General features: G+C 40.9%; 1 protein-coding gene across 3 annotated transcripts in view; it reads left to right on the forward strand.

The window, feature by feature from the left end:
* The window catches only part of LOC122563731, a 73,746-nt gene that overhangs the window by 32,485 nt on the left and 28,172 nt on the right, over positions 1 to 13,089 (forward strand). The gene's annotated exons all lie outside the window — the stretch shown is intronic.

Here is a 13,089-nt window from a genome sequence, read left to right on the forward strand (position 1 = left end):
GTTCGAGGAGTGATTTCAGGCTGAATGGCCTACTTCTGCTCCTGAGACCTATGTTATTGTGAAAGTAATTTTATTGGAATTTGCCATGTCAGTTGTCAGTGAGCTCTGATAAAAATGTAGCATTCTGGAAAATATTAGCGTGATCCAAAGCAAACGTTTGATCAACACATCTCTATATGTCACTCAATAATCTCTCTCTTTGGAAGATCTAGAGTAACAGTCCAGAAACCGAGACACAAAACTGGAAGAGAGAATCAATGCTGTGCCAACCCCTAAACTAGTTATAAAGTCATAGAGTTATACAGCATGGAAACAGACCCAGCGGTCCAACCAGTCCACAATCCCAAACTAAACTAGTCCACCTGTGTTTGTCCCAAATCCCTTCAAGCCTTTCCTATTCAGGAAGTTATCTAAATGTCTTCTAAATGTTGTAGCTGTACCTGTACCCACCACTTCCTTTGGCAGTTCATTCCACACATGAACCATTCTGTGTAAAATAGTTGCCTCTCATGTCTTTTCTAAACCTTTCTCCTCCTACCTTAAAAATAAGCCCCATTTATTCATGCCTGCTCTGGCCCAGGCTAGACTGTGCACTGCTACAATGGTGTAGTGAATGTATGTTAAAATTTGATAGTGTTACCTCAGGTTGTTTGTGAAGGAGACAGCAATCTATCCTTTGAGATCTCAGTAATGAATACATTGATTCATTAACAGTCACTGAATGATTTTTGTTGAACCTCTATATTTAGAGTCAGAGTATGATCCAGTTTCATATTGTGCTTACGGCAGAATATATTCATTGAATCCCTCCAGTGCAGAAACAGGCCATTTGGCCCAAGCAGTCCACAACAACTCTTCGAAGAGTAACCCACCCAGACCCATTCCCCTACATTAATACTCTACATTTACCCCTGACTAATGCACCTAACCTGCACATCCCTGAACATTATAGGCAATTTTAGCATGGAATGTGGGAGCACCCGGAGAAACCCACGCAGACACAGGGAGAAATTGCAAACTCCACACAAACTGTTGCCAGAGGCTGGAATGAAACCCTGGTCTCTGGTGCCATGAGACAGCAGTGCCAACCACTGAGCCACCATGCCGCCCATAATTCTATATCCATGCTTCACTCCTGATCCCACCCAGGAGCTTATTGTAGAGTATTCAGAGCAGTTTATAGTTTGAGATATTGCCTCAGGCTGTTTGCCATCTCTCAAAATAAAGAGCATCCTCATGTTTACTTTTGCTTTAGCAAATTGCTTGTTGCTGCCTGTCTGTTGAAGAATCATTGAGTCCATGTAAATTCTTCCAGAAAATGTATTTTTTGAAATGCTTAAAAAAAAGACCAAATTAATCACATTAAAAGACATGTCGTCAAATTGACCACATGTCGATCATGCCTCTTACTCATGCAGGACCATTCCTATGGTTTCAACGCCAAACTTTGTCCCCTGAAGTAAACTGTGTCTCTCGCTTAGCTGACCTTTGTATCCAGTATTGGCATTCCTGATGCTATTTCATCCTCCCCCCTTCCCTTCAGATCCAGGAAGATCAAGTTTAACCTAATGAGCAGTCTTCTCCCCATTAGTAACTCTGCTGGAGCTATCCCTGTAGTTGTGTGAGGGGTGGTCCTATAATGTTCCTGCCATCAAGCACCAAGATATCTTTAATGTATTTTTCCATGGCAATTATTTATTCAACAATCTCTTTGTGTATTGTTGAAGTCAATCACTTGCTTTTGATTCAGATGTATAAAGTTTTACAGATGGTTGATAGCAAATGTATCAACTACAGTTCATTTTTGATCATTTTTAATTAAGTGACCATATACTCAGCTCCTCTCCTTGCAGCTTTTGCATTATCTGAAAGTGCGGAACAAATGATTTCTGAATCATTCTCTCTATTCTACATTAATAACTAAAAGAAATATTGAGTTCTATTTTGATATCATTAGGTACCTTGTTAGGATTAGTCACATTCTTAAGTATGTTGTGATCATCAAAATACATTGTTCACTTTTTACAAAAGTTCAAAGTTGTCACAATGGTGGTTAATGTGAACTATCAAGTTTCAACTTCCATTATCTGATTTAGTACATGAGACATTTATGGACTAAAGGTGTTTTTTATAAAGGAAGAAACATTTAAAATAGCTGTAGCTGATCACTTGACCACAGACTTCTACAGGTTTGGAAGCCAGTGTGGAATAAATAAAATTATCTGAACTGAAATTCCCATTTAATCAAAAGGCATGAAACCAACTGAGTCAAGCATCACAAAATTGATATCTCCTGTTTTAATTTAGACATGTATGATAGATTATACATATTGGATATGAAAGGTTACCTGCAACTATCTAAATTGCAAAGACAATGGAGACAGACTCAGGAACATGCAAATAAATCGCATGTAGCTGCTTGGCAGAGCAAGTAAATTATTAGGAATAGTGGGGATTGGGCAACTCTCTCTCTTTCTTTAAAAACCAGCACCAATGATAAAACAAATTGGAAAACCTTCCAGAGAATTCAATACTTGCACAAATTTTTCGATTGCTGAAGATACAAGACATGAACTAAAAAGCTGTGGTCTCAGGTTAACTATAACAACACAACTCTAGAACCTTTTAAAACTGCATTTTCTTCATCTTCCTATGGTAGTAGACATCTTCTCTTTTTAAGCTTTATACATGTGCTTTTATGTTGGATGTTGCATTTTATTATTTTTCTCAGAGTTAGTAGATAATAAACTTCCTCTTTCTTTCACTCAAGTCCACATTGTACGTGGTTCCTTCAATTTGGTCTAGAGAACTAAGAGTCACCATAGTTCTACTGGATACTTTCTGTCATTAGAGAGAGATGGGTGGCAGTAGTTTAACCTGAAGGTCACTGCACCACAGATGAGGACAAAAGTTGATGAGGACAAAAGTTGAGGAGGACAGTCCTCAAGGTAACCTTAGCCAGTGCAGACATTGAATCCACACAGCTGTTATTACTCTGCATTCCAAACCAGCTGTCTAGCCAAGTGAGCTAACTTACCCCCTCTCAAGTATAGCTGCATACTAAAAAAAAACTTTGTTGTTGTCAATAGAGGGGTTAAAAAGAGGGAGAGCTGATTCACACCTCCCCCCCCCCCCCCCCAAAGTAAAAATTGGAAATTTGTACGCTCTGTTTAATTTCACCACAGTTATGCAGGAGAACTTCAAGATAAATTTAAGACTGCTGTGCAACATTGTGTCTTCAAACTGAGATTGCCAAGTGATTCTCCATGTGGTAAGGATTTCAGCCAGAAGAGAAGTTTAACTCTATTGAAGATGTTGATAGAACACTTGCAGAAGCAGTCAGTGGGCAGGGAGGATGGAGACTGTTAACACAGAAACATACTTTTTTCTGTTACATCTCACAGCGTCTTCTGGCATTGAGTTTCATCCTTCATTTTCTGGCTGTCCTTGGACATAATGTTCTGAGACTGATTTCAAGCTCAGAAGACACATACTTGTTTTTGTTGCATTGTTGTATCCAATCTTAGAAACTTTGCCTGAGGATCCTCAAAATCAGAGGATACATCCTGACTTCTCTGTTGAGTTCCTCTGAACTAAAATACATGGATTTGATCCAGGAATTACAGACATTTACTGGAATTTGTGGGGTGCAGTAACATGAAGAAAGTGAGGACTGCAGATGCTGGAGATCAGAGTCAAAAAGTGTGGTGCTGGAAAAGCACAGCAGGTCAGGAAAGGAGCAGGAGAGTCAATGTTTGGAACACCTCCATCCAAGGCCCCAAAGGATCTTTCTTCCATCTGGCAGAGATTTTCCTGCACATCCAAACACCTGATCTACTGTGTCTATTGCTCTTGATATGGCCCCCTCTACATCAGGGAGACAGGACACCAACTCGCAGAACATTTCAGGGAACAACACTGAGACCAATACACCAAATAACCCCACTGTCCTGTGTCTGACCACTTCAACTCCCTCTCCCACTCTGCCAAGGATATGCAAGTCCTGGGCCTACTCAACCATCAAATCCAAGCAACCCAACGACTGGAGGAAGAATGCCTCATCTTCCGCCTTGGGACCATTCAACCATATGGCATCAACATCAACTTCACTAATTTCCTAATGTCCCCCCTCTCCACCTCATCCCAGATCCAACCCTCCAACTCGGCACCAGCCTCTTGACCTTTCCTACTTGTCCACCTTCCTTTTCACCTATCTGCTCCACCTTCCCCTCCGACTTATCACTATCACCCCCGACCTGCATCTACTTATTGCCTTCTCAGCTACCTTCCCCCAGCCCCCAGCCCTACGCTCCTATTTATCTCTCAGCCCCCTTTGTGCTCCCCAATATTCCTGATGAAGTGCTTATGCCCAAAATGCCAACTCTCCTGTTCCTTGGATGCTGCCTGACCTGCTGTCTTTTCCAGCACTACACTTTTTGGTGCACTAACATACTGATTATTTTAGCTGACTAGTGATAGAGTCCTGGGCTAATGGAATTCCAACACTACTGTGGCAGAGGGAGAATTTAAATTGACATTGAAATTACAGGATTATTATAAATAACCACTGGGTTTGTTCATGTCCTTCAGGGAGAGAAATCTGCTGTCTTTATTGTGTCTGGACTATTTGTGATTCTAGACTTAGAGCAATATGATTGACTCTTACCTGCCCTCTGAAATGGCTGACCAAGTGACCCAGTCATGAATAATCTGCTACAAAGCTTTTAGGTCTTGGTGGAGGGTTGCTTTTCAGACTGGTGGCCTGTGACTGGTGGTTGCTGCAAGGATCAGTGCTGGGTCCACTGCTTTTCATCATTTATATAAATGATTTTGATGGGAACATAAGAGGTATGGTTAGTAAGTTTGCAGATGACATCAAAACTGGAGGTGTAGTGAATAGCAAAGAAGGCTACATCAGAGTACAACAGGACCATGATCAGATGAGCCAACGGGCCAAAAAGTGGCAGATGCAGTTTAATTTAGAAAAGTATGAGGTATTGCATTTTGGAAAGGCAAATCAGTGTAGGACTTATTGCACTGAGAGTTACAAACACCTGTCATATGACTAATTAGCAGTCTCAGAGTGTATTGGAAAATTGAAAATATGTAACATTTGGCTGTGAAATAGATACCAGAGTCGGTTACTGTTTAGACAACAATTTGAATTTGACAAATCGGTTCATATTAGGCCCCAAGATACTAAAACCCAACAAAGTTTGAATTTATTGTTTTTGCCAACATTAAGCCAGTGAGACCATCCAATGTTGGGGATATAAAAAAGGCAGCATTTTTAAAGTCAGACAGAGTAACTGCCATTGAGAGAGTAACTACAATTGATAGTAACTACCATCAAAACACACTCTATCAAAGATACTTTTTCATATGAAACATCTTCGCAGTAAAACAAGATGACCCAGGGAGATCTTCAGCCAGAAGAAGACACACCAATGACGATAACTGCTGTATGGTTTTGAAATTAAGTTGATGTAATTTTAATAAGTGTTTTATTGGAACAGTATATTGCTATAGAGTTGGGGGCAGATCATAAGCAGCTAAGAGAAAGGTGGGAGGGGCTTAGAGTTATGAATAGTTATTGTTTAATATTCATTTTTAGAGTTAAAGAATAAGTTGGTATTAGAGGTACACAATTCTTTATTCAAAGCCCTCAGGGCTAGCTAGTTTTCAGAATTCGGAATTTTTTGGATTTCAGAATACGTGGCAGTTTCACGGTGAAATAACAAAATCTTACCGAACAGCAGACGCACCTGTGAGTACTGTGAGTCCTGAGACAGCACTGCCAGTGCTGGGCTACGCTGCCAAGTCACATGTGAGTGACATGGGCTGAGTGAGTGTGGAGTTGGGTTAACTGTTTGCATGCCAAACAGCCTTGCTAATGAGAAACAAACTTTACAAAGAAAGCTTCGGATTTCTAGCTTTTCAGATTTTGATAAAGGATTGTGTCACTTTATTTTCCCTTAATAGTGGAATTTTGGAGTTCTCTGTTGCTTATATTTTAACAGATTATGAGGCGTGGTGAGCTTTTCTGGGTGTTTGGTTTAATTTACAGAGGGGTTTACCACCGTGTCATAACATTATACACTTAATGGTAAGGTCCTGTGAAATGTTGCTGAACAAAGAGATCTTGAAGTGCATGTTCATAGTTCCTTGAAAGTGGAGTCACAGGTAGATAGAATAGTGAGGCAAGTGTTTGGTATGCTTTCCTTTATTAAGTATAGGAGTTGGGAGGTCATATTGTGGCTGCACAGGACATTGGTTAGGCCACTTTTGGAATACTGCGTGCAATTCTGGCCTCCCTCCTATAGATAAGATGTTGTGAAATTTGAAAGGATTCTGAAAGATTTAAAAGGATGTTGCCAGGGTTGGAGGGTTTGTCCTATTGGATGAGGCTGTATAGTCTGGGGCTATTTTCACTGGAGTGCCGGAGGTTGAGGGGTGACCTTATAGTGTATATAAAATGATGAGGGGCATGGATAAATAGAACAAGGTCTTTTCCCTGGGGTGGGGGAGTCCAAAACTCGAGGGTATAGGTTTAAGGTGAGAGGGGAAAGACATAAAAGGGACCTGAGGGGAACCTTTTTCACGCATAGCATGATGCATGCATGGAATGAGTTGCCAGAGGAAGTGGTGGAGGCTGGTACAATTACAACATTTAAAAGGAATCTGGATGGGAATATGAACAGGAAGGGTTTAGAGGGCAATTGCCCAAATGCTGGCAATGGGACTAGGTTAATTTAGGATATCTGGTCGGTGTGGATGAGTTGAACTGAAGGGTCTGTTTCTGTACTGTACATCTCTATGACTCTATAACAGTCATAAACTGCAGGGCCACAATATGGCAGCTTGTTACCACCTTCTCAAATAGGAATGGGCATTAAATGCTAACATTTCCAATCATTTTTAAATGTCGTGAATTTTAACAGAAGTCCCCATCTTGCAAAAATGATATCATGCCTTCCTTAACAAGCTGATACTGAATGTCCCTGCTCTTTCCAACTGCAGTCCAGTAATAACCTCCCCGCAAGGCCTTGTTACTGACTATAATTCCACTGGTCCCAATTTGAATGCATCAGTGAGATTCTATATGAATCCAAGCGTAGAATGTTATTTAAAATCTTCAACCTTTCTGTGCTTGTACAATCATTACATTTACTACCCGATGCCTCCTCTGTGGCCTGCCTACATAACACCAGTGTCTCACGGTTTGATTCCTCTATGTGCCAATATAATCAATGCATCATTAGCAATGACTGTCTACTCCACTGCAGTTATTCTCCTCTTATTCATTGCCCATGTGCTGCCTCCTGGAGACATCTTCATGACAGGAAGAGGAATCAGTGAAGTGAAATTATTTTGTTTTTATTGCTTTGAATGGGATTTGAATACATTCCAAGATTAGAAGGATGGTGTCATGAAGATTAGTATATTCAGCTTCTCCCACATCTGTCTCAACTGTCTGAATTATTATGTTATTTCATTGCATGTCCAATAACAATTCAAGGACAGGAGTAAACTCCCAGTATTCATCCACTAATCCTGCACAAATTGGTTCCCAGATTCATCTGTTATAGACCATGCTGCAAATTAGGTGGGAATTCCTAGAGGCCTGGCACTCCAACCACAATGCCATAAACAAACACACAGATTGAGATACCATCTATCAACCCCTCAGAAAATGAACAGGAAATGACATCACCACAAACCCCAGGAACCCCATCCAGGACAATCATATAAATAGAAAGCAGGAGACAACAGCTTCGCTTCACTTGGAGGTCGCCACTGATGATGTTACCTAGCCAGGTAATGAAACGTCTGGATATCAAACCTACAGCTCAGCGAGCAAACCTACACCCTAAACCTCAACCTAAGCTACAAACCTTGCAAAAACCTATTTGCTTGTTCTCCCCACATCCGAGTAGGTTTCCTCCCACAGTCCAAAGGCATGCAGGTTAGGTGGATTAGCCATGGTAAATACAGGTATACAGGGATTGGTTGGGGCATGGGTCTGGGTGGGACACTGTTTGGAGGGTCACTGCAGATACAATGGGCCAAGTGGCCTTTTCCCGCACTGTCAGAACTCTATGGTTCTAAACTTTGGCACTGGTTTGAGTGCACAAATCTGACTTAGTTACAAATAAAAAAATCGTTTGTATCATTTGATAACCTGCTCTCAAATAACTACTCTTGAAATGAATGAAGATCTGCTCTGGCTGATTTCATAGATTACATGCCATAAAATAAGCAGAGGGAGATGAATTATTTTCAACACAGCTCAAAATTGATGTGACCAGGATTGTTTATAATATCACTTTAAGAAGGAATATGCCAATGAGCAAGTCATCATGATGTTTAACATTTGGCCAGCAGCCAATGCACAAAGATTACAACATGTGGTGTGAGAGCGTGGCAAAACTTTTATCGTGAATCTGTTTGTTGTGACATCCTGTAATAAAGCTTCAAATAAACAGAACCTGCAAGTGGTTTACTAGTCCTGGTATGAGGCTGGTATATTTGTGCTAAGCAAACATGGAACCACAACCAAATGCACTGTCTGAAAGGTAGATGTGATTAGATTCAAAGAGAACTAAATAAATACTGAAAAAGGATAAATATGCTGGACAATAGTGGGAGAGTGGGAGCGTGTGATAAATTAGGGTCCAGATGAGAGTGGTGCTGGAAAAGCACAGCAGTTCAGGCAGCATCTGAGGAGCAGGAAAATCGACGTTTCGGGCAAAAGCCCTTCATCAAGAATATTCCTGATGAAGGGCTTTTGCCCGAAATGTCGATTTTCCTGCGCCTCGGATGCTGCCTGAACTGCTGTGCTTTTCCAGCACCACTCTAATCTAGAATCTCGTTTCCAGCATCTGCAGTCCTTGTTTTTACCGTATGTGACAAATTAGCCAGCCCTTTCAAAGACCTGCAAAGAGAACAATAGATCGAATGGTCTCCTGCTGCACTATTTCACACTGTTGTAATTAACCATATAGAACAGGGTAGGCCGTAACTTCATTTCTGCTCTGCTTCTACTATGCTGATTTCAGCAAAGATTTGTGGAGGAGATGGCAAAATAGCCTTTGGTTCATGTTCCTTCCTCCTGTTCCTGATCCTCATCTAATAGCTGCCTTTCTTCATAACGAGAGAAGGAATCAAAAAGCTGTGGCATGGGTTGATTTTAATCTCTTTATAAAAGATCTGAATACAATCCAAGGTTACATAAAGAACAACTTATTAAAAACAAGTTGAAGTATGGGAAAGTGTTTTTTAGAAGGTTTTAGAATTTATTTAAGAAGGTTTTTTGCCCCTTTACAAAATATGAAACAAATTGCTGAACTTTTATTGCAGTGGATAGTAAATGCAGTTTCTGCAGAAGATTGCAACTACACTGTGTTTGATCATTTCCACTGTTGTTGATGGTATCCTTAAGCACATATTTGATGTTGACATGTTCAGGCCTGCATTCTATTGTAACCATTACCATGGCTACGACCCTAAAATAACATTTAAAAACAAAGCAAACTAAAGCACAGTCAAAAATCACAGGGTTTATTTTTCACGTTCAGAAAACAAAGGCGATGCCAGGAGATTTCCCATGGAATGTGTTTGGAATTCCTGCAGAGGTTGAGAATTACTCGAAATTTTGCAATGTTATAAATCTGAGAATACCTCATCCTGTTCACCATTTCAGCTAAAGGCTCTACAAGAACATGTTAACTGTTTACCTCTGTAGAGGATCCTTTCAAAAATGTGGTTGCACATGGTAACTCATACTATGTTGGTGATGTATAGACTGGAGGGAGAAGTGCAAAGCACAACGACTAGGAATTCAAGGTTATTCAGAGTCTGAGTTCAAGAGTTTTCTTTCATGCTTCCCAGTGATGGTGGATTCAAGTCCCATTATTGAGACTTGAACAAGTCATTTAGTTTTTCCATAATGGAACATTTCAGCCAATAAAATGCAGTAGCTGTTGTTATGTAGGGAACATGGCAACCATGTTTCGCACAAGCATTAATGACCGAGATATTTGTTTTCTGTGTTGTTGATTGAGCAACAAATTCTGGCCAGGATATTGGGAATGTCCCTCATTCTTATTCAGATTAGTGGCATAGGATCTTTTGCGTTCACCTGTCAAGTCAGATGAGTTTTCAGTTTATCATTTCATCCTAAAGATAGCACCTCCCTCAGGACTGCAATGGAGTCACAACATGTGTTCAAGTCCTGGAGTGGGCATGCCACTTGGAACTTAGGGTGGCAAAGTGGCTCAGCAGTTAACACTGCTGCCTCATAGTGCCAAGGACCTGGGTTCAATTCCTGCCTTGAGCGACTGTCTGTATGGAGTTTGCACATTCTCTCCATGTCTGCTTGGGTTTGCTCCGATTTCCTCCCACAATCCATAGATGTGCAGGTCAGGTGAATTGACCATGCTAAATTGCCCATAGTGTTAGGTGCATTACTCAGGGGGAATGGGTCTGGGTGGGTTACTCTTCAGAGGGTCAGTGTGGACTTGTTGGGCCGAAGGGCATGTTTCCATACTGTAAGAAATCTAATCAAAAATTTTGTTCCAACAATGGGACGACAGTTGACACTTCAGTGCAACATTGAGATAGCTACCAGAAAGTGCCACTCTTGGGTGTGATGACACAGTGAACATAATCTCAGCTCCAGGACATCTCTGCAGGTGTTCCTCAAGGTAATATCCTAGGCCCAACTATCTTCAGTTGCTACATCAACAGCTTTCCCGATGTCATTAGGTCAGACGTGAGGATGTTTACTGATGAGTGCGCAATGTTCGGCATGATTCACGATTCCTCAGATACTGAAAGAGTTCAGATCAAAATGCAGTAAGACCCAATCAATATCCAGGTTTGAGCTGACAAGTGACAAATAACATTTGTGTCACACAAATGCCAGGCAATGATCATCTCCAAGAGGAGATAATCTAACCATTGCCCCATGACATTCAATGGAGCTACCATAACTGAAGCCCACAGTATCAACATCCTATGGGTTGCCATTGGTCAGAAACTCAACTGCACTCACCATATAAACACAGTAGGTACAAGAACAGGTTGGAAGCTCGGAAACTGGCAGTGAATAATTCACCTCCTGACAACCCAAAGCCCGTCCAGATCTACAATTCGTGAGTCAAGATTGTGTTAAAATACTCATGACTTGCCTAGGTGAGTTTAGCTCACCATTCAAGAAGCTTGACACCATCCTGGACATAACAGCCCTCTTGACTGGTACCACATCCACAAGCATCCATTCCCTCCACCACCAATGTTCAATAGGAGTAGTGTATACCATTTACAAGATGTACTGCAAAAATTCAACAAGGCTCCTTATCAACACCTTCCAAACCCATGACCACTTCTAGCTAGAAGGACAAGGCCAGAAAATACATGGAAACACACTCCAAGTCATTCTGACTTGGAAATTTATCACATTCCTTCAATACTGTTGGGCCCAAATTCTGGAATTCCCTCCTTCGGGTATTGTGGATTTACCATGGACTTCAGTGGCTCAAGAATGTATTGCATCATCACTTTTTCAAGGGCATCTAGGAACAATCAATCAATGTTGGCCCAGCCAACAATGCCCATGTCCCACGAGCGAATAAAAAAAAGTTACACTGATGCCCCATCAAACCCTCAGTCATACACAAATGATCACATGGTACAATTTTGAAGAAATGCTGGCAGATTCTCCACAATGTCATGACCTCTCGCAATCAACATCACAGAAAAAGATTATCTGATTATTTTCAAAATGGTGGTGGTGGGAGTTTGCTCTGTATAAATTAGCCCATTAATTTCCCACATTACAATATTGACTACACTTCAAAAAGTACTTAGTTAGAACAACCTGAAGCTATGAAAGAGATCACATAAATGCAGGCTTCTTCTTTTGGTTATTGAGTAGTAACTGGGTTAACTTTGCATCCTTTTAAAATTAAATAATGAAAGCTAAAGACAGACAGAATTTTAAATAAAAGGATATAAATATTCAGAAAAAGAGATAAGAGTAAAGGTAAACAGTTAATAAAACAATAACAAATATGACAATTGCAGGAGAAACATCTTGATTAAGTTTTTTGAAGAAGTGGCAAAGAAGATTGCTGGAGGCAGAGCAGTGAACATTGTTTGTATGGACGTCAGTAAAGCGTTTGATAAGGTTCTGCATGATAGACTGAATAGCAAAGTTGTGTCACATGGAATCCAGGGAGAGCTAGCCATCTGGATACAAAATAGGCTTGAAAGTATGAGGATGGAGAGTTTTTTGGACTGGAGGTCTGAGACCCACGGTATGCTGTAAGGATTGCTGCTGGGTCCACTGCTTTTTGTCATTTATATCAATGATTTTGATGTGAATAAAGCAGGAGTAGTTAGTAAGTTTGCAGATCACACTCAAATTGGTGGTGCAATAGAATGTGAAGAAGGTTTCTCAGAGTACAATGGGACCTTGATCAGATGGGCCGATGGACTGAGAAGTGGCAGGTGGAGTTCAATTTAGATAAATGTGAGGTGTTGCATTTTGGTAAGGCAAATCATGGCAGGATTTAATGGTGGGGTCCTGGATAGTGTTGTCAAACAAAGAGACCTTCGATTGCGGCTTCATGATTCCTTGAAGGTGGAATCACAGGTTGACAGGGTAATTGAAAGAAGTGTTTGGTACACTTGTCTTTATTAATCAGTGCATTGAATACTGGAGTTGCGAGGTCATGTTGTGGCTGCACAGGAAATTAGTTAGACCACTTTTGGAATATTGCATTCAATTCTGGTCTCCCTGTTATAGGAAAGATTATGTCAAACTTGAAAGTGTAGACAAAGGATTTACAAGGATATTGCCAGGACTGAAGGGTTTGAGCTACGGAGAGAGGCTGAACAGGCTGGATCTATTTTCCCTGGAGCGTTGGAGTCTGAGGGGTGACCGTGCAGAGGTTTATAAAGTCGAGAAGGGTATGGATATGGTGACTAGCCAAGATCTTTTCCCCAGGATAGCGAAGTCCAAAACTGGAAAGCATAGGTTCAAGGTGAGAGAGGAAAGATTGAAAAGGGATTGAGGGGGCAACT

The sequence above is a fragment of the Chiloscyllium plagiosum genome, chromosome 27 (genome assembly GCF_004010195.1).
Source record: "Chiloscyllium plagiosum isolate BGI_BamShark_2017 chromosome 27, ASM401019v2, whole genome shotgun sequence".
In the NCBI taxonomy this organism is placed as follows: Eukaryota; Metazoa; Chordata; class Chondrichthyes; order Orectolobiformes; family Hemiscylliidae; genus Chiloscyllium; species Chiloscyllium plagiosum.